The 18,845-nt window shown below is 35.4% G+C and overlaps 1 protein-coding gene and 1 long non-coding RNA gene across 5 annotated transcripts in view; one reads left to right on the plus strand and one right to left on the minus strand.

Moving 5' to 3' along the window:
* Window positions 1–18,845, plus strand: part of LRP1B (LDL receptor related protein 1B) — a 1,941,900-nt gene that overhangs the window by 535,847 nt on the left and 1,387,208 nt on the right. The window lies entirely within an intron of this gene.
* Window positions 967–17,284, minus strand: LOC118154767 (uncharacterized). Its single transcript, XR_008482406.2, has 4 exons — window positions 17,186–17,284; window positions 11,353–11,972; window positions 5,607–5,786; window positions 967–3,829 (listed from the first exon to the last, which is right to left on the minus strand). It is a non-coding gene; the product is annotated as an uncharacterized LOC118154767 (long non-coding RNA).

Here is an 18,845-nt window from a genome sequence, read left to right on the forward strand (position 1 = left end):
ACTTACTATGTGAATAATTTACTGTAGAATGTTTATATAATATACCAATTTTATTCTTTGAGTGCTATGTATGTGTTATGTACTAATCTTGTTTCTGTATGCATTAGAAGTCATAACATGTCTCTATGTTGCCCAGGTGAAGAGGGTATCAGAACTTTGTGGTATCATTTTGCTTGCTTGTTACTCTATACCAGAGTGGGTGAAGTCTAAGGTAAAACCATGATCTGTTCAGGTAATATTGAGGGTATTTTCAGTGAGTGTATATAAGACTAAATTACAAAACCTGTACCTTGAGAACTATCAAGAAATTAGAAAAGATAAAACAAAGGTAGTATTTAAGTAATGAGTAAAAGATGAAGGTATAAATTATTTCATAAGAAAGCACTTCTCTGGATTCTGCTTGGTCAAAATAGTAAGAAAGGAATCCTTAGGGTATAGAGCATTATATACCATTGTCCACAAATAGCTCCTTGTTTTACCATCTTTAAAACTGATTCATAACAAATAAATTGTAAGACTCTGCAATTTATTTGACTGATGTCGGTTTCATTTGACTATAGCCAATGTGAGTAAACATTGTTTTCTTTAAAAGTGATTTTTTTTAATTAAGTGATTATAGTTTGGAAGACAGAATTTAAAATGCACTTTCTTGGATGGTTGGTAAAGTATCTTTAGAAAAATGGGCACTTTTATTCATAATTACTTTATCTTAGCCAATTCCAGCTAGAGTTGCTATAGTCTTCAAGGACAAGTTGGATGTTATGCTGAACCATATGTGTTATGCTGATAATCAGCATCATTGGAACTGAAACTCTGCCATCTTTCTTTTGTGTGATTGACCTTGTTATTTTAAAGGTGGCAGGGGTTGGGGAAGGAATTTGGCAAAGCATCCAAAAAATCAGAACACTTCATAGCTCAGCAGTTCATCGTAGACATTAAGGTCAGATCAGGTGCCAAATAACCTGACAAATTTGGAATGAGCAGCAGGACAGCTACCTAGAGAACATCAGAGGTTCACAGTGTCACCCCAGCAGCACAAAAAGTAGGATAGCTACTAGCAATCCTTTTAATTATTTGGCTGATATTATTTGTAGAGACAATGAACTCTTCCTCTTTACTTTCCAGAGAAAATGTATGGATACATAGCATGTCAATAAAAATGGATTTTTACGTAGTCCTGGAATAGTTAATGCAACCACTTGTATTGTGAATTACTTTACGGATGTGATAGCAAGAAGATGAGGTTCAAAGGGCAGCTTCTAAGTAGATATATTGAAAGGTCTGTAGCAGAAACCCATGCTACCTGCTGATGTGCAAGTTCTAACAAGGAAGTTGAGTACAGTAATTGACATGAAAGTCACATGAATCAAAAAGAATCCATTTTCTCTTTATTCAACATTTTTAAAATGTACTATTCTAAGTTCTATAAAGAAATTTAAAAATTGGAAGCATGCTGTGATGTTCATAGATAAGCAATTTAAATGTATAATGTAGAATTTTTGAATTCTCATTTTTCTAAATTTAAGAATAAAATTATACATTAATTAGATAAATCCTATTCTATAAAATAAGATTAATGATCTGGGCACAGTGGTTCATGCCTGTAATCCCAGCACTTTGGGAGGCTGAGGCAGGTGGATCACCTAAGGTCGGTGAAACTTTAGGTAGTAGAAACTCTGTTTCTCTTAAAAACACAAAATTAGCCCGGCATGGTGGTGCATGCCTGTAATCCCATCTACTCAGGAGGCTGAGGTAGCAGAATCACTTGAACCAGGAAGTCAGAGGTTGTCGTGAGCCGAGATCAGCTATTGCACTCCAGCCAGGGCAACAAGAGCAAAACTCCATCTCATAAATAAATAAATAAGAGTAACAAATAATATTTCACCTGTATTTTCAGATCTACCTCTCTTCCTACATTTTCTTTACTTTTTTACTTATTACTCTAAAGTATTTTCCCTATTCTTTTATTTTGACATCAAACCCCAAAACTCAAAATTGTGAAAGAAATATCTATGACAAAATTGTGAGAGGAACTATTTCGTTTTCTGCCTCCAGTCCTGCATAAAGTTTTGACTAAATCTAAATATTTAAATGTATTAAGGTTTTCATGAGTTTAGAAAAATACTGAGGTTTATCAATTATTGGCCAAATAGCCCTTAATTTTGACATCCCTGAAGCAGTTCTATGATTAGTTTAATCCTACTTTTAGTTTAAAAGAATATGTTGTAAGTTCATTTTCATCTAGAAAATTCATTTAATGAATTAAGTCTTGTGTAACACTGATGATAAAATTTTACCTGAATTCATCTCTGTATTTAATTCTAACTTTGCTTCTCTGGTACTTTTTGTCTTATCAAGTCATTTGTCCCAAATATAATAGGCAATGATCAGAATTCATCATTATTCATGTTAATTTTGCAAAAAAAAATAATTAAAATTATTTTAAATTCATAAGTATTACTTTTCTCCTTTCTACTTAATTTTTTTTCTCAATTTACCAATTGAGAAAGACCTGTGAAAGATTGTACTGACTCAGCAACAATATGAGCATTGATGATCATTCTAAGGTATTGTAGGCATATATAATTTTACATGCATTCAATGTATGTAAAACATACAAGGGTTGGAACTCACCAGGTCTGTGTTACTGACTATAGAGACAATCTTAACATTTTACTTTTTCAAATACAAACACTGATGTAAATAAAAAGCATCATGCTATGATCTGGCTTTTTTTTTTGTTCTCCTGGGAGCACATGGCCTTAGAATTGAACAAATGAGAAATATACCTTCTTTTTTTTTTTTTTTTCTGTTAAAAGGTTAATGAAATTCTTCATGACTTTTTGGAAGAAAGTTCAGTTTGGGTTTCTGCCAATGTTTGGAAACTTTCCCAGTATGTTCAACTAACCTGAATGATACAAGCCACTTAAAAAATCAATACTGTAACTAAGACTTCAACCAAATGGGTTCTCAAAACATGTCTTCATTTAAATGAGTAAAAAAACAAAAAGAAAGAAAGAAAGAGAAAAAGAAAGAAAGAAAAGCCAAGCCAAGCCAAAACAGTGTTAAAAACAGAGTAAGAGAGGGAATTTCAGTGATGTAATATATTTAATTTTTGTGTCTATTATTCCACCTTGAATGGTTTGAACAGAAGATAATTCTATAAAATAGCTATTAACATATTCAATGCATTTATGAAAAGTCAGAAAATTATTTTGACTCACTAATATAACAGCATAGAAATAACATCATTTCCTTCTCATCTAATATGTCTGAAATGAACTCCTAGAGAGTATAAAACCTGTATTGCCTTTACTACATGACATTTCTATTTATTTCATGATTTAGGGAAATTAAAATGATTACTTTTTGAGAGATGCAGCCAGTCATGTCTTTATCAATTAACTTGTTAGAATAATCAATGTTACATAATAGTTTTGTTAAAAGCTGTTCATAGAGAGGGACAGTATATGTCATGAATTGCCTATTTGCCAATCTTCTTTATAGACCTTTCATGAATATATAAATATATTGAATTCAAAATCTAACCAGTTAAGGCTGGGCATGATGACTCATGCCTTCAAGCCAAGAGCTTTGGAAGGCTGAAGTGAGAGGTTTGCTTGAAGCCATGAGTTCAAAACCAGCCTGGGTAACACAGCAAAATCCCATGTCTACATTTTTTGTTTCAATAGCTGGGCATGGTGGCATCTGCCTGTAATTCCAGCTACTCAGAAGGCCAAGGTAGGAGGATCACTTGAGCCCAGGAGTTCCAGGTTACAGTGAGCTATGATTGCACCACTGCTCTCCAGCCTGGGTGACAGAGTGAGACCTAAAAAATAATAATAAATTTTAAAATAGTCAGTTATAAATAGCATGGGATAATTATATCAGGTAATCATCAACATTAACCCCTTTTAATCTCCTACTAGGATTGTTTTAGAGTGGGTGGATCATATTCTCAACTTAGGGTTCTACCAGAAGGAATAGCTTCCTTAAGAGATAAATAAAAGCTGTACCTGTGTTCTGCCAATTTCATCTCATGTATCAAAAGAATCCAAGCATCTGTCCTCTAATCTTATCTTGTGTTTCTAAAGAGACGTTGCTGTTTTGCTACTCTTATTGAACTAGGCTAGAGATAATTTGAATTCATTAATTCACAAACTCACAGATTCTTAATATCATTTTTAATATGTGGTTGATTATTACACTTTTTTAAGAAACAGAAAACTTCCTAGTATATATTTAAATGAAACTAATCAGACAGGCAGATTATAATGCAAATTAATTGAATTTCAGAATCATCTTTAGTTTCTCTTTCCCTCATCCAATCAAATATAATTTCCTCCAGATCCTACCTCTTCAATATCTCTAATATGCACTGATCATTTAGTATTTTAACAAACATTTATTAATCCCAGTAATGTCCCAAGGTGTAAGATGGATATGGGAATAAAATACAAAGTATTAGCCCCTTTGGTTGTTAAAGAGTTCGTAGATTACTATGTAAAACATGAAAATGAATGGAAGTGCTAAGTACAGTAATAGAGATAGGACAGGGGTTCAGCAGATAATGCCTATTCAAGGTCAGGCCCTATGATTATAAAAAGCAGAAATTCCCCAAAAAGGCTCAAGAAAAGCAGATTGAGGTGGGGAGTGGCATAAAGGTTTTAAGTAATTGTATAGAGAAATCAAACAAGATGGGAAGCACTAACTCAGTAGAAATCAATAGGGCTTTAATAGGTGAGTTATTCTGTTCAAGACAACCATGGGAGACCATAGCAGATAAAATGCTTGAATCTTCCCTATAAACTTTTGCTTTAATGCAACTCACTTGAACTATACAAGTTTGCTTCTGTCTTGCTACCAATATATACCGTATTTTTCTCTTTACCTGTAAGTTCAAATTCTGTGACATGAAAAGGTAACTAATTGGCAAGGCTCAGTCTCTGGATGGACTCTCTTATTCAGTTACCCACTTTAACCCTATCACTGAGGTGCAGAAGTGTGGCACTGGCCATCTAGGTTCATATATTCAGCAGCAGAGAGTAAAGACAGGAGGGTCAGGGAAGCTCAGCACACCAAATGTTGCACCAGGTATGTTTCACTTCCACTGCTATTCCTAAAGTTTAATTCTTATTGATAGACTATTAGAGAGACAGACCACAAACAGGTGGTCACATAAATCATCTACTTATTTTTATAGATGTTCTCATGGCACTTAGTTTTTATTTCGATCAAAGTATTGCTTATTTATATTTATCTATAGTTAGAGAAATGGAGGAGAAACAATGTTTCCCTAAATGTTCAATGAATGAAGGAATAAGTGAATAATTGAGTAATTAAAAAAAAGATTGACCTTGTCTTGCGCATAAAAGACATAAAACATTTGTTTAAAGTCGAAATAAATAGAATTTTCATTAGTTAATGAACTCAAGGCAGAGGAATATCCAACTTGTATAGTAATTTGTAGAAGGAGCCAGGATTCTCAGTTGCCTTTTGCTGTAATCATTGTCACCACCAATTAGTGAGAGAATGACAATAAATGACTGGTGGGACACACATACATGCACACACACCAAAGAAAGAAAACAAAATTTTCTCCTTACCCTTCAGACTTCAAAATAAATGCATGAGCATGAGTGCATGCATATTGAGTCACGTAGCAAACACTCAGGACTTTTCTTCGGACATTTTGCAAGCATCAGTTTTCTGATTTTCATTGCAATAGGGGCCACAGCATGTCTTCACTTTCTTTCTCAAAAAAATAGCCTAGATGTCCTATAAAACTACCAATAAATAACTTTTAGTTTCCTATTTTTTTTTTTTTGTTTTAAGCCTTAGAATAAAATCACTAGGATGGGTGCAAACGCTCATAACTATTAAGGTGAATTGCTTGCATACATGGGAAGTTTTATACTACTCTCTACTTTTTTGAATGCTTAAAATTTTACATTGGAAAAGTAAAATAAAAAGTGCCAAAAAGTAAACTTGGTATTAATTACATTTTTTAAAGCCTAGAATTCCTTCTATGTCCCCTATCTTGTGAATCTATCAGTACTGTAGAAGGATTTGCTTTGAACACTTATTACTGAATAACTCATTTTCTATTATCTGAAGAGAAAAATGCATATTCTCTTACCATAATCTTATGAGAAAAGACTAAGAAAATACTGGCTAAGCAAGGAAAACATTGAGAGATATGACAAATCAAGAGAAAATTTTATAGAAATAAAAAATAACCACATTAATCTCTGAAAATTACTTTAAAGGCTAATATGCACAATTCTATCCTGCAGTCCAGCCAAATGATACCTCACCTTATTAAATTCGACTCCTGAAATTGCACCCATAGAAATAAAGACGCTCACATAAGTTAGTCTGTTTTATTTCCCACACTTTGACTTACATAGCAACCACCCACATAGCAATTGACTTGATTTTTCTTCTCCCTAGACTTCTTTTGTTTGTGTTTGTTTAAAAAGTATTTATTGAAGATTTGAAGTGTGAAAGGTTCTGTTCAATCACTACAGATAGGTGTGTAAAAAAATACACAGTTCTTGCCTTTACTAGCACACATTCCACTTGGAATGTAGACACCAAAATATAATCAAAATACAGTAAGCTATTTTGTAGAGATATAACCCAATGCTAAAATAAAATGAAATAAAGATAGGGACTGAATAACACTACCTGCAGGAGTTGGTGGAGACATGTCAGATGTGTTAATGTTTATGCAAGTACTTGAAGAATAAGTCTGACTGCCCAAGCAGAGATCTGGTGAGAGGACTGTTCTTTGAATGATGATTTGTAGGTAGTGAAGTGTGGGAGATAGAAGGCAAAAAAATCAGAAAGTGGCAATTGAAGAGCTTCAACAAAACAGTACTTAGAAGTGATACTGAATAAGGCAGCAAAAACAGTAAAGAGTGAATGTACACCAGAGAAATATAGTGATTAATTTGAAAGTCTTAGTACCAAACTAGCAGCCACAGGTGGATTTTTGAAATCTTTTATGTGCAGTAAGCATTAAGGTGTTATTTGGTATTTGCAAAACAATTTTTAAAAAGAACTATGCTTATAAACCTGAGGAATATAAATAAATATTTCCTAGATATACATATTTTCATGAATTAAATAATTGTTAGCCTTTGTAAATCTATACAATGTCTTTCTATTGAATGATTAGTGTAAATTAAAGATCTTTCTTGCAAGAAAGTCAGGTATATGCAAAGATTACAAGAAGAGAGAATTTAAAACTAATTGATAGCAGAGTGTCAGCAATTCTTAAAAGAATAGGTACGGTCACATATGAAAATAACTGAAGAGAAAAATGGCAGTGGGGGAGTCACTATGGTTATTGTTTTCATTGTGTAACGTATTGAATTGTTCATATAAAGTCTATATCATTTTATACAGCATTTTTTTAAACAACAGGGATTTGGGTGGCAGTTTGATTAACTTAAGAATAAAGACAGTCATCATTTTTTATGGCCTTTATATATTCCATGGAAAATTGGATCTTCATTTGCTATTACTGTTTATAGGATTTATGCTATTAAAGTCAACCCAGTTGTTACCAGATCTTATTCTAGGAATAAATGCTAAGACCTTACTTGAGAATCAATTTCATATGTGGCCTCAAATTTGTATCTCCCTGTTCTTTTCTTTTTCTGAAACTTTTAATTGTTACTCTTCAAGGAAATTGAGAGTTTTTCTTTCAAGTACCATCACTAGTTTAATTTTAATTTCTTTTATATTAGTTCATCTATTATAAACATAATAGGCTTACATAAATTGTTTTAATTTAGAGACTAAAAATTATTTTTTTAAATTATACTTTAAGTTCTGGGGTAGGAACAGACACTTCTCCAGAGAGGATACTTAATCCATCCAACAAACATGAAAAAAAAATTCATCATAACTGGTCATTAGAGAAATGTAAATCAAAACCACATTGAAATAGCATCTCACGCCAGTTAAAATGGCAATCATTAAAAAGCCAATAAACAACAGATGCTGGAGAGGATGTGGAAAAAAATATTTTTTATGTCAATAACTATATTAAATATATACCTTTTATAAATTATTTGGAAAATTTAAGCATAAAATCTGGTGGGCTAAGTGTAAAAATTTCCACCTAATGCATAACTTCCCTTCATTTCTCAACACTTACTGAGGGTGTTTGGGAAATATCAGTGAACAGAACAGACTAAGATTCCTGCCCTGGATGGTTACATTCTAGTAGAGAGAAGGACATATCCAATAAATGATAAATATCATGTATTAGACTATGTTACAGTCTTGAGGAAGAACTACTCCTTTATTTCTTATCTCATTCATTTACTATAAGCAGCAAAGAGAAATTAGGCTGTACTTTGCACACTTTACTTAGAAATATCCTCAACTAAATATTTAAGTTTATCACTAACTGGTTTACTTTCCAAAGTAGAAATAATTCAGCCAAGTTCTCTGCAACTTTGTGACAAAGATTGCCATTCCTTCAGTTTCCAATAAAATGTTCCTCATTTTTGCTCACTAGATTTCTATCAACAGTCTTTTCCAAGCATTCTAGGCTCTTGCTATTAAATAACTCAGATCTCTTCCAGCCCGTACCCATTACCCAATTCCTAAGCCACTTTCACATTTTTATACCAGGATGTGTGGTGTTCTAGCATTTTATTTCTATACTAGGACCCCACATCCTAGCATAAAAATCTCTATTAGTTTGCCAGGGTGACCATAACAAAATATCACAAGCTGGGTGGCTTAAAACAAGAGAAATTTATTCTCTCACAGTTTTGGAGGCTGTAAGTCTAAAATCAGAGTGTCAGTTGCTGCAGATTCTTTTTTTTTTTTTTTTTTTTTTTTTTTGAGACAGAGTTTCGCTCTTATTACCCAGGCTGGAGTGCAATGGTGCGATTTCGGCTCAACACAACCTCCGCCTCCTGGGTTCAGGCAATTCTCCTGCCTCAGCCTCCTGAGTAGCTGGGATTATAGGCACACGCCACCATGCCCAGCTAATTTTTTATATTTTTAGTAGAGACGGGTTTCACCATGTTGACCAGGATGGTCTCGATCTCTTGACCTTGTGATCCACCCACCTCGGCCTCCCAAAGTGCTGGGATTATAGGCTTGAGCCACCTCGCCCGGCCAGTTGCTGCAGATTCTTTCTGAGAGCTCTCAGAGTCAATCTATTCTATGCCTTTTATTCAGCTTTTGGTGAAGGCAGGCAATCTTTGGCATTCCTTCATTTGTAGATGCATCACTCCAATTTCTGCATTGGTCTACACATGGCATTCTACCTGGGTGTCTTCACATTGTGTTTTCTTTGTACGTGACTGCCTTTGTGTCTCAATCTGCTTCTTCTATCAGTCATTGGTACTAGGGTTCACCGTAATGACCTCATTCTTAACTTGATTACTTATGTAAAAACTATATTTTCAAATAAAGTCACATTCACAGGTGCCAGCGTTAGGAATTCAGCATATCTTCTTGGGAAACACTACTCAATTCGTCGCATTGATATATTAACAAAATATATGGCATATTAGAAGGTGTTGAATATACACACTACATTTCCCCCTCTGCATTAGACTGAGGTTATGTTCATTTAACCAGAAAACTTGCAATGAAATGGAATTTTTCAGAGTGTTTTCTGTGAAGCACTGGCCTGACAAAATTTTGTGTAAAAAGATTCTATAATCAAGGAGATTGACTTTTGTTTTATGAAGCATCTACCTCCTTTATTTATGCTTCGCAGTGTCTACTAACCCATTCAGGATTATGAAAATTTTGTCTCAATCTGCTTTTTGTAGTTAAAAAAAAAGTACACATTTTCAAAAGAAATTTGACCATAGTATTCTTTTAATCTTAATGCTTTCTTCAAAACTATTATATTACTCAGAAAATACTTAATAAAACCCTGCAACAAAATCATAGAATTCTTCCTCCTCACTGGTTCTGGGACATGTTTGCAAAGGTTAGCCAAAATGGAAAGCAGAATTGACTCCAATGTACAGTGGCCAAGTTGATTTCTTAGTACTGATAGGTGTTCAATAAAAGTACAGGTATACTCTGCTGTAGGGCTACCACAGTGGAGTCCAGAATTATCAAAATCTGTATCTCAAATCCATATAGATTAATTATTAAAATTTAATAAACAAGTAATAAAAATGTGAAGGTTCATGTGGTGGTGTGAAAATACAGGCTCATTAGGAGGCAGTGCAAGATTCTTATATGGATGTTTTTAATAAACAGTCGACAGCTTTTGGGTCACGTCATGGTCACTTTCTAGAGGTCCTGAGAATACCGGCTGCTGTAGTGTCAATGACTACAGGAGCCAAAAGAGCTATATTCTGCACCTACATTCAAGGAAGTACTTACCGGAGAGAAAGGAGAATTAGCAGGTAGGCAGAAACAAAAAAGTCAAAAAATTGAGCAGGCAATTGTCACAAAAAGGGAGGAGGACAAGGACAGTTAGGCAGCAGACTCCCCCACCCCCCCAAAAAAAAAACAAAAACTAATATAAAGTGAAGATACTTTACCACCTTCTCATTATTGCCTTAGAAAAACAGTAATGCAAAGGCAAAGGAGTGTTTACGGGGTTGAACCTATGGTACTCTCCAATCGAACGCTCTTTTACATATCTCATATTTATCATGAAGCCTCTGGTAACTTTGGGTGTGTTCCTACAAACTAGTCCAGGCATCTCTGATATTATTACAAACATCCCCACTGCTTTTCAATATAATTCTTCTGAGTTTAAATATCAAGTGTTATAAATATTTACTCTGCACACCTCTCTGCCTTCAGTTTGTCTTGTGCCCACAACTTTACCCTATGTATTTTAATCTTGAAAATATAGAAAGAAAAGCATCTAGCCGTATCTCTAATAAGGATTCCTCAAACCTGAAGCCTAAAGGCAGAAATAGGATCCCTGAAGTATATGCTCTTACTTAGCCCACTTGATGAAGATACTTCAAGTCTCAGGACAATTAGTATAATGTTCGCAACTAAGCCTACTTGAACACTGAGTTTTCCTATTATGAAAGAAAAATTTTGGAATTTTCTGATCCATAGTCATACCTCTTTATCCATTACACCAGTAGCCCACATCCTGGATGACTAATTCTGAAGCAGTCATTTAATGAAGCTTTATTTGGGGGATATTAGAAGGTTTGCTGTTTGTGTCTGAAAAGTCCAGCTTTCTATACAATAACACAGTTACAGGCAATAAAACGCTACCCACTGTAGTTCCATACTTTCCTCATCCATTTCCCTGGGTAACCTAGGGTATGAACCACATTTTGAAAATAAGGAATCATTAAAATGGCTGATAATTATCCAAAAGCTTACCAGTTTTACCAGTCTCTGAAGAATATCCCATTAAATCAGGCTGTGTCCTGTCTCCCCAAATAAGACCATACTGCAGAGGCTTATGAGAGCTTATGGTTTCAAGGTCATTAATTAAGCATACTCCAGGTGAAAATGTTTCCCAGAACTCTCTCTTGGATTCACATTAATTTTGTGTTAACCACTCTGCCTGGCATGGCTTCACACATCTAGAGGCCATTTAAACAATATTAAGGTAACAACATTAATTCACTGTTTTTCTGTTAATCATATAGAAGCAGATCAGCTTGTTATAAATAATGATCTTACCTTGCCTGAAGCTCAACTCTTAACACTTGTTCTAATGCAAATCCCTCTCCTTTTGTACTAGCTGCAGAGTAATAGCTTATAAGGATGTGCTCTTGTTCCTTAGGTTTCAATACTGTTAGGGAGGGAGAAAGTGGCTTCACTTTCAAATTTGAATGGGATTGCTTTCCAAAAAAAGTGTGAGGAGGAGGACACAACCTTTCTTGACTTGCTTGGATCAAAAGCATCATTTTTCTCTTTTCCCGTGATGATTACTGGAATTGGGACTCAAGCAGCTTGTCTGACAGATGATGCAATGTGTCATAACTTTTCTTTATCTGCAAAATAAGTATATCATGTTGGAAAGTCAGGAAGTTTTGTCAAAGTTTCATTTACTTTCACATTTGGCTCATACTTACTACAGAGGAGATGTAGCCACTCCATTCCTAGCAAACCATAGTTAAAACATTTCTGTCATTTTATATGGAGTGTGTGAATTTCTCAAGCTGATGGGGAATAAAACAGGCAAATGTGCAATTGCATTCTAGCGGCTAGAGATTCTTCTTTGCTGACTTGTATAATTAGGTGTGGCTTTTAAACAACTTTCTGCATCCCCCAAGGGGACTTTCAGGAATATAGGAGGTGGTGTTCCAGTAAGCTGGTGCTAATGTTACAGCATACTGCTAACCAGTTAGTTGCACATCCAATCAGATTCAATCCAGTACAATGTATCTTCTTTAAAAGAACTTGAAAATAATACAATTATAACCTGAGAGTGAAATAAATAGGCAGTGTGTTCCTGATCTCAGTGCTCTGGTTTTTCGTTCTCCAAATCATCGGCTTTGCATTCAACCAGCTTTTGCCAAGTGCCAACAACGTACCTGTCGTGATTCTGGATGTCAGAAAATGCTGATGAAAAAGGCAAACTTGCTCTCTGACTTTGTGGAATTCCCAGCCAAATGGTGTAGAAATGACTAGGCATTTACAATTAAGTAAGCGTAACCATGAAGTTATGCGCAGGATGCAATGAGGGGCCGATGAGGGGCCTGCCAATTTAGAAAGGGCAGGAGAGGTTCTCAGGGAAAGTACTGGCTGCCCTGACATAGGAAGATCAAAAGCTAAGCTCAGGGAAAGAGGTCAGAGAGTGGCAAGGGAGCTGTAGATAGAAAAAGCAATTTGAGCGAACATGTGGCAGCTAAAAAAAAGCAACTTATTCAAGATGCTTACAATGGCTACATCACAGTGAGCAAAGAATAATGGAAATAGGGTTTCTTGATAGACTGTATCAAAGAAGAGGTTCATTACTTTTTTGAATTGTCAGTTTCAAAGTTAAGAAAGAGCTGCAAATTGTTAATTAGCCAAGAACATACTAACTACCAATATCTTCATATCAGCTACATGATAGAATTTGAATGATCTGTCCCAAAATATCCCTGGTATAGAGATAGCAATTTAACTATTAGATATTCATTTATTTGGCATTTTATTTCTGTACTGTTATTGAACAGGACATACATTAGCTATTTTTTGAATATATCATTTTAGTGTGAATTATTTTAACATATTCTTTCTAATGTCAGCTATTAAGATTAGATTGTGGAAAGACTGATAAAAGCAAACAGGAATATTTAGGTAGAAGACATGTTAGGGGAATTGCTCTAGGGAAAGGCAGAGCTGTGTGGGCAACTAGAAAAAAAATCATCATTAGAGAAAAAAAGCGGGCTTTGAAAGTAAAAACGTTAGCTGACAGAAGCAGTGGAATGTTAGAGCTCATTTTCCAACCACTCATGACATTCGATTGTAAAATTTTTATAAATTGTGAAAGCTGATTTCTAAATACCATCACGGTTTAAAAAGAAATAATATAAGCAAACAATTAAATAAATTATGTAAAAACAAATAGTCAAAACTCAATACTTTCTAATTATTTTATTTCATTTAATTATTGTCTTTGTTATTTAAGACTGTTGTAATTGCATATTAGTATGAATGACTAACATGAAAATATGTTAGCAATAAAACAAAGTTACTGATAATTAGTAAATAGCAAACATACACTATGTCTAAGGATGGATTCTTATTTTCTTTAGAGATCATGCTCCATGTTTTCTTTGGAGAGCACTTCCCACATTACTCTCTTAAAAGTAGAAAGTAATATGTGGAAATACTACATACTAGTGTTTTTCTATGTATCTCATGCCAATTATGTTGGTAACTTGAATTTGGCCATACTAGGAATATTTATACCACAAAAATTAGCAAATAATAAGTCTGGGTTTCATTTATTGTTTTGTTGATTGTCCATTGTTGACTTAAGAAGTTAGTGGATTTTTAAAAATGTTAAAAATGGAGATTGAACTTAAAATGGTATCACATTGGCTGGATGCAGTGGCTCATGCCTTTAATCCCAGCACCTTTGGGGGCCACGCCAGAGGTCAGGAGTTTGAGACCAGCCATGCACAGCATGGTGAAACCCCATCTCTGCTAAAAATACAAAAATTAGCTGTACATTGTGGTGTGTACCTCAACCCAGCTGCTCAGGAGGCTGAAGCAGGAGAAATCAACTGAACCGGAGGGGGAGGTTGCAGTGAGCCGAAATTGCACCATTGCCCTCCAGCCTGGGTAACAAGAGTGAGTCTCCATTAAAAAAAAAAAATTGAGAAAATATTCTTCCAACATTAAGGAACTGCTATCCAACTCAGCAAAGAAATCTCTCAGGTCATTGATGAACAGGTGAAATCTAAAATATATTCATTATTACATTTTGGTTAAATAAAATTATCAGCCAACGTTTAATTTGAACCCATGCTCCTTCATCAGTTACATAATTAAGTTGGCTACTAATATGAGTTTAGCAAAATCAACTGAAGTATTTTGTGGGAATCAGCTGACTATAGTGAATTTACAATAAAGCGTACTGTATATAGGATTACTATTTATATGTCATTTACATATATCATTTATATCAGTAATATTTATATATATTACATATATCATTTATATCAGCAATATTTATAATTTTAATGCCTATATATTTTTTCCATAACGTTGGTTGTGAAACATTTACTGGAATACCAGTGACTAACAATAAATAAAAGTCACATATTTTCCAATCTTGCCTACATTTAGCCTTTGTGTGAGTGTTCCTTCCCATATCATTCCTGTGAGCATACTCAGTATTTAGTGTTTTAACTTAGTGTCACTGGACAGTGGTGATCTGGATCTCTCAGTACTCTGCTCACCACAGCAAATATTGGAGAAGCTGTTCATGTGATGAGCTCCGGAATTTGAATCATTCATTTAACGTGACCTTGTATACTGTTGCTCCCATTACCACCAATGGCCTTTTGTGCTATTTGGAGCATAGATAAATGCTCTCGTTTTTTAAATGTTTCTCTAGGCAAAATCTGCCAAAAACCATGAAGTGTATGGCATTGAGTTTTATTAAACAAATTATTTCTTATTCATTTATTTAAGACAGTATTGCTTTCTGTCACCCAGGCTGGAGTACAGTGGCATGATTACAGTTCACTGCAGCCTGGATCTCCCAGGCTCAAGTAATCCTCCCTCCTCAGCCTCCTGAGTAGCTGGGACGACAGGTACACAACCATGCCCAGCTATATAGTTTTTATTTTTAGTAGAGAAGAGGTCTCACTCTGTTGTCCAGGCTGATCTCGAACTCTGTTGTCCAGGCTCAATCAATCCTCTTCAATCAAACAATCAAGCCTCAAGCTCCCGAAGTGCTGGAATTACAGGTTTGAGCTACTATGCTTGGCATAAACAATTTTTTTTATTTATTTATTTATTTATTTATTTATTTATTTATTTATTTATTTATTTATTTATTTTTTGGGACGGAGTTTCACTCTTGTTACCCAGGCTGGAGTGCAATGGCGCGATCTCGGCTCACCACAACCTCCGCCTCCTGGGTTCAGGCAATTCTCCTGCCTCAGCCTCCTGAGTAGCTGGGATTACAGGCACACACCACCATGCCCAGCTAATTTTTTGTATATTTTTTTAGTAGAGACGGGGTTTCACCATGTTGACCAGGATGGTCTCCATCTCTTGACCTCGTGATCCACCCACCTTGGCCTCCCAAAAACAATTTATTTTTAATTGATCACTTTGCCTTTTCTTTACTGAAACTTTGGGGCAATATGTTGAAGCTAGTGGAAATGTTTTAGATGGATGGGAGATGCAACTTACAGTAAAAATAAGATGAGAGGATGGGGTAGGGTGGAGGCTGATCTCTAAGAAAATGGGCATCCATCTCTAGAAATAGTGCATGGCTACTATCTACTAGAGATCAGTAGCTTCTCTTTAATTATTGTTAGGTTATGGAAGCTGAAGGATGTGTCACAAAGCAACCTGAGACTATTTGCTTTGGTTAGAGATGTCTTTGACACAAATAGCTTTTATGAAAGTGAAAGCCATTGACTGTTCTTTGTTTTAGTAGGAGTAATTTGCAACAGGTTTTTGTATAAGTCCTAATCCAGAGGTGGGTATGCATTCACTTCTGTCTGTGTTATGAGAAATGTTAAGAAGGGTTGTCTATTAATCTTTGTTTTTGTCCAAAGAATGTATAGTTAAAATTCAGTATCTTAAATTTTGTAAGGGTATGAATCGAATTTATGCATTCCACTGAATACCTAGTGCTTAGGTATTCAAAAAGCTGGCCACACAGAAGGCACTCAAAACATATTTGTTGGAAGAAAAACAAGAAAGAAGGGAGGGAGGGAGTAAAAAGGTAAGGGAAAGTAATGCATTAGAGTAAGTGTAAAGGTGTAAAAGTCAGATGTAATCTCACCAGTAAAATGTAATAATGGCAATACTGTATTATTAATATATTCCTCATATAGTTTGCTAGGACTGTCATTACAGAATAGCACAGACTGGGTGGCTTAAACAACAGAAGTTTATTTCCTCACAGTTCTGGAGGCTGGAAGTCCAAGATCAAGGTGCTGGCAGGGTTGATTTCACCTGACACCTCTCTCTTTGGCTTGTGCTCGGCTGGCTGCTTGCTGTGTCTTCACATGTTTTTTTCTCTGTTCGCATACCCTTGATGTCTCCTTTTATGTTCAGAATTCCTTTTCTTATAAGGACACCAGTCAAATTGTATTAAGGCCCATGTTAAGGGTCTCATTTAGACTTAGTTACCACTTTAAAGACCTTATCTCTAAGGATACTCAGAGAGTAAAATTAGTAATACCTCAGTTACATACTAAGGTACTGAGGTTAGGGCTTCAACACAGAAATTTTGGGGGAATACAATTAAATCCATAAATTTTTTTTTCCAGTTTAGCTTCCATGCTATTTTTCATTGCAGAATTGACATGCAATTTTTAAGCATTGGTTTTAGCTTCATGTTCTATATTAAATATTTTACTATCCCAACAAAGCTTTGAAAACACTAATATAAAGCTTAAAAAAATATTATTACTTGCATACATTTTTACCTGTTACATCATTTGGCCCCAGAAATTATTTTCAGTGTTGAATCTCATAAATAATAACACAACATCTATCAATATTGGTTGAAAATTCATATTACCTTTTTAAGATTCTTGATGTTGCTGAGGGATCATTGAAGTTAGAAATAATGTGATCAACTTTATTTCCCATGGAAGAGCATCATGTGGTGTGCTTAAAAGAGCTGAGATGAGAAAAACATTTCTTCTCTAGCATAGCTGTGTATAAAAGGCATAAATTGTTCCAAACATGTACAAAGAGCCATTCATAGACTTTCAGTGAAATAATATCAGGCCTGAAAGTTATTTATTTGGGCTCAATGGTTTGTTTTTTTCTTTTGCATTTTACTAAACTTAATTGGACCTTATTTTTATAATAAAAATGAAAGCAGCTGAATGATAGAATGGCTTGAAGGAGAAAAAGAGGGAAAGAAAAACATGCATAACAGATAACCTTTTGACATTGACTGTGAGGATAGCACAGTCTATATATTCTGTCTGATGCTCAAGGAAAAAAAAATGCCACTTCTAACTTTGTGACCTTTCCAAAGTCTTGATTGGTATACGGAAAGTGTATTTTTCCATTTAGCAGTAACAGCGGCAGAAAATGTGCTTGGCCTTTACCTGTGTGTTTATGGTGGCAGAGCCCAGTGGATCATGTAATGGGCTGAGTATTAGGCTGCCAGTTTCAGCCCAGCTCCAGGCTATTCTGCTTAAAGGGACCTGGCTTGAAGCCTGGAGTTCCAGGTGGTCTTACCTGACTTAGCTAAAGAGGTGTCAGGCCTTTAATGATCCTATAAACCTGAGAATATAGAGGAGATTCAAACAGGACTTATATAATTCTGCCCCATATTAACTATGATGAATCCACTCAAATAGGACCTTTCTCAAAAGGAAAAAAAAAATCTTAAATTAGGTGTCAGCATTTTTTTTGTACCGGACTAGATAATAAATATTTCAATATTTGTGGGCCACATATGTCTCCAGTCAATATTCTTCTTTGTTTTTTACACTCTTTAAAAATGCAAAACCATTGTTATCTCAAGCAGCATACAAAACAGGCTATGGACTGGATTAGCCTGTGGGCCATAGTTATCTTTAGTCTGCCAATTTGCACAAATAAATATGGCAAATCCAATGTGCTCCATAGTGACACAGGATTTTTCTCAGTCATTTTAATCAGCCAGGGACCTATGGCTGGCTACAATGCCATCTGGGCCATGCTACATGCCTCAGGAGACTACTCGCCCACTCTGCCTGTCTGGCTGTGCCTGGCTCATTCGCTGGCTCAGGCCACGGCTGGTCTGGGTGTACCCCAGCCCACCTGTGTTATAGCTTGTACCCAAGTCCCAGGGTTCCCAAGTTATTGTCCCACATTCAAGAATAATGAGGATAGGCTGACAATTGAAGGGTGAGAAGGGTGGAGAATAATTTTATTGAGTGACAGGACAGCTTTCAGCAGAGAAGGGATGTGGGGGTGGTCCCCCACCTGAAGTCAGGTAAATTCTTTCTCAGTGTGGCTGAATCCAGGGCTTCTGTGGCTCAGAATAGGATAGTGTGTACTGATTGGTTTGTGAGTATGCAAAAAAGGCTAAAACAAAGGCACCACTCAAAGGTGGGCAAGACAGCTTTAAACACCAATTAGGGAAAGGTAGATATATGTAAAACGGGAAGAGTGAGGATCAATCAGAAGAAAGTATACTAAACGGGAAGGCAGGTTCTCAATCTTGTCTGCGATGTGAC

The sequence above is a fragment of the Callithrix jacchus genome, chromosome 6, assembly GCF_049354715.1.
Source record: "Callithrix jacchus isolate 240 chromosome 6, calJac240_pri, whole genome shotgun sequence".
NCBI lineage: Eukaryota > Metazoa > Chordata > Mammalia > Primates > Cebidae > Callithrix > Callithrix jacchus.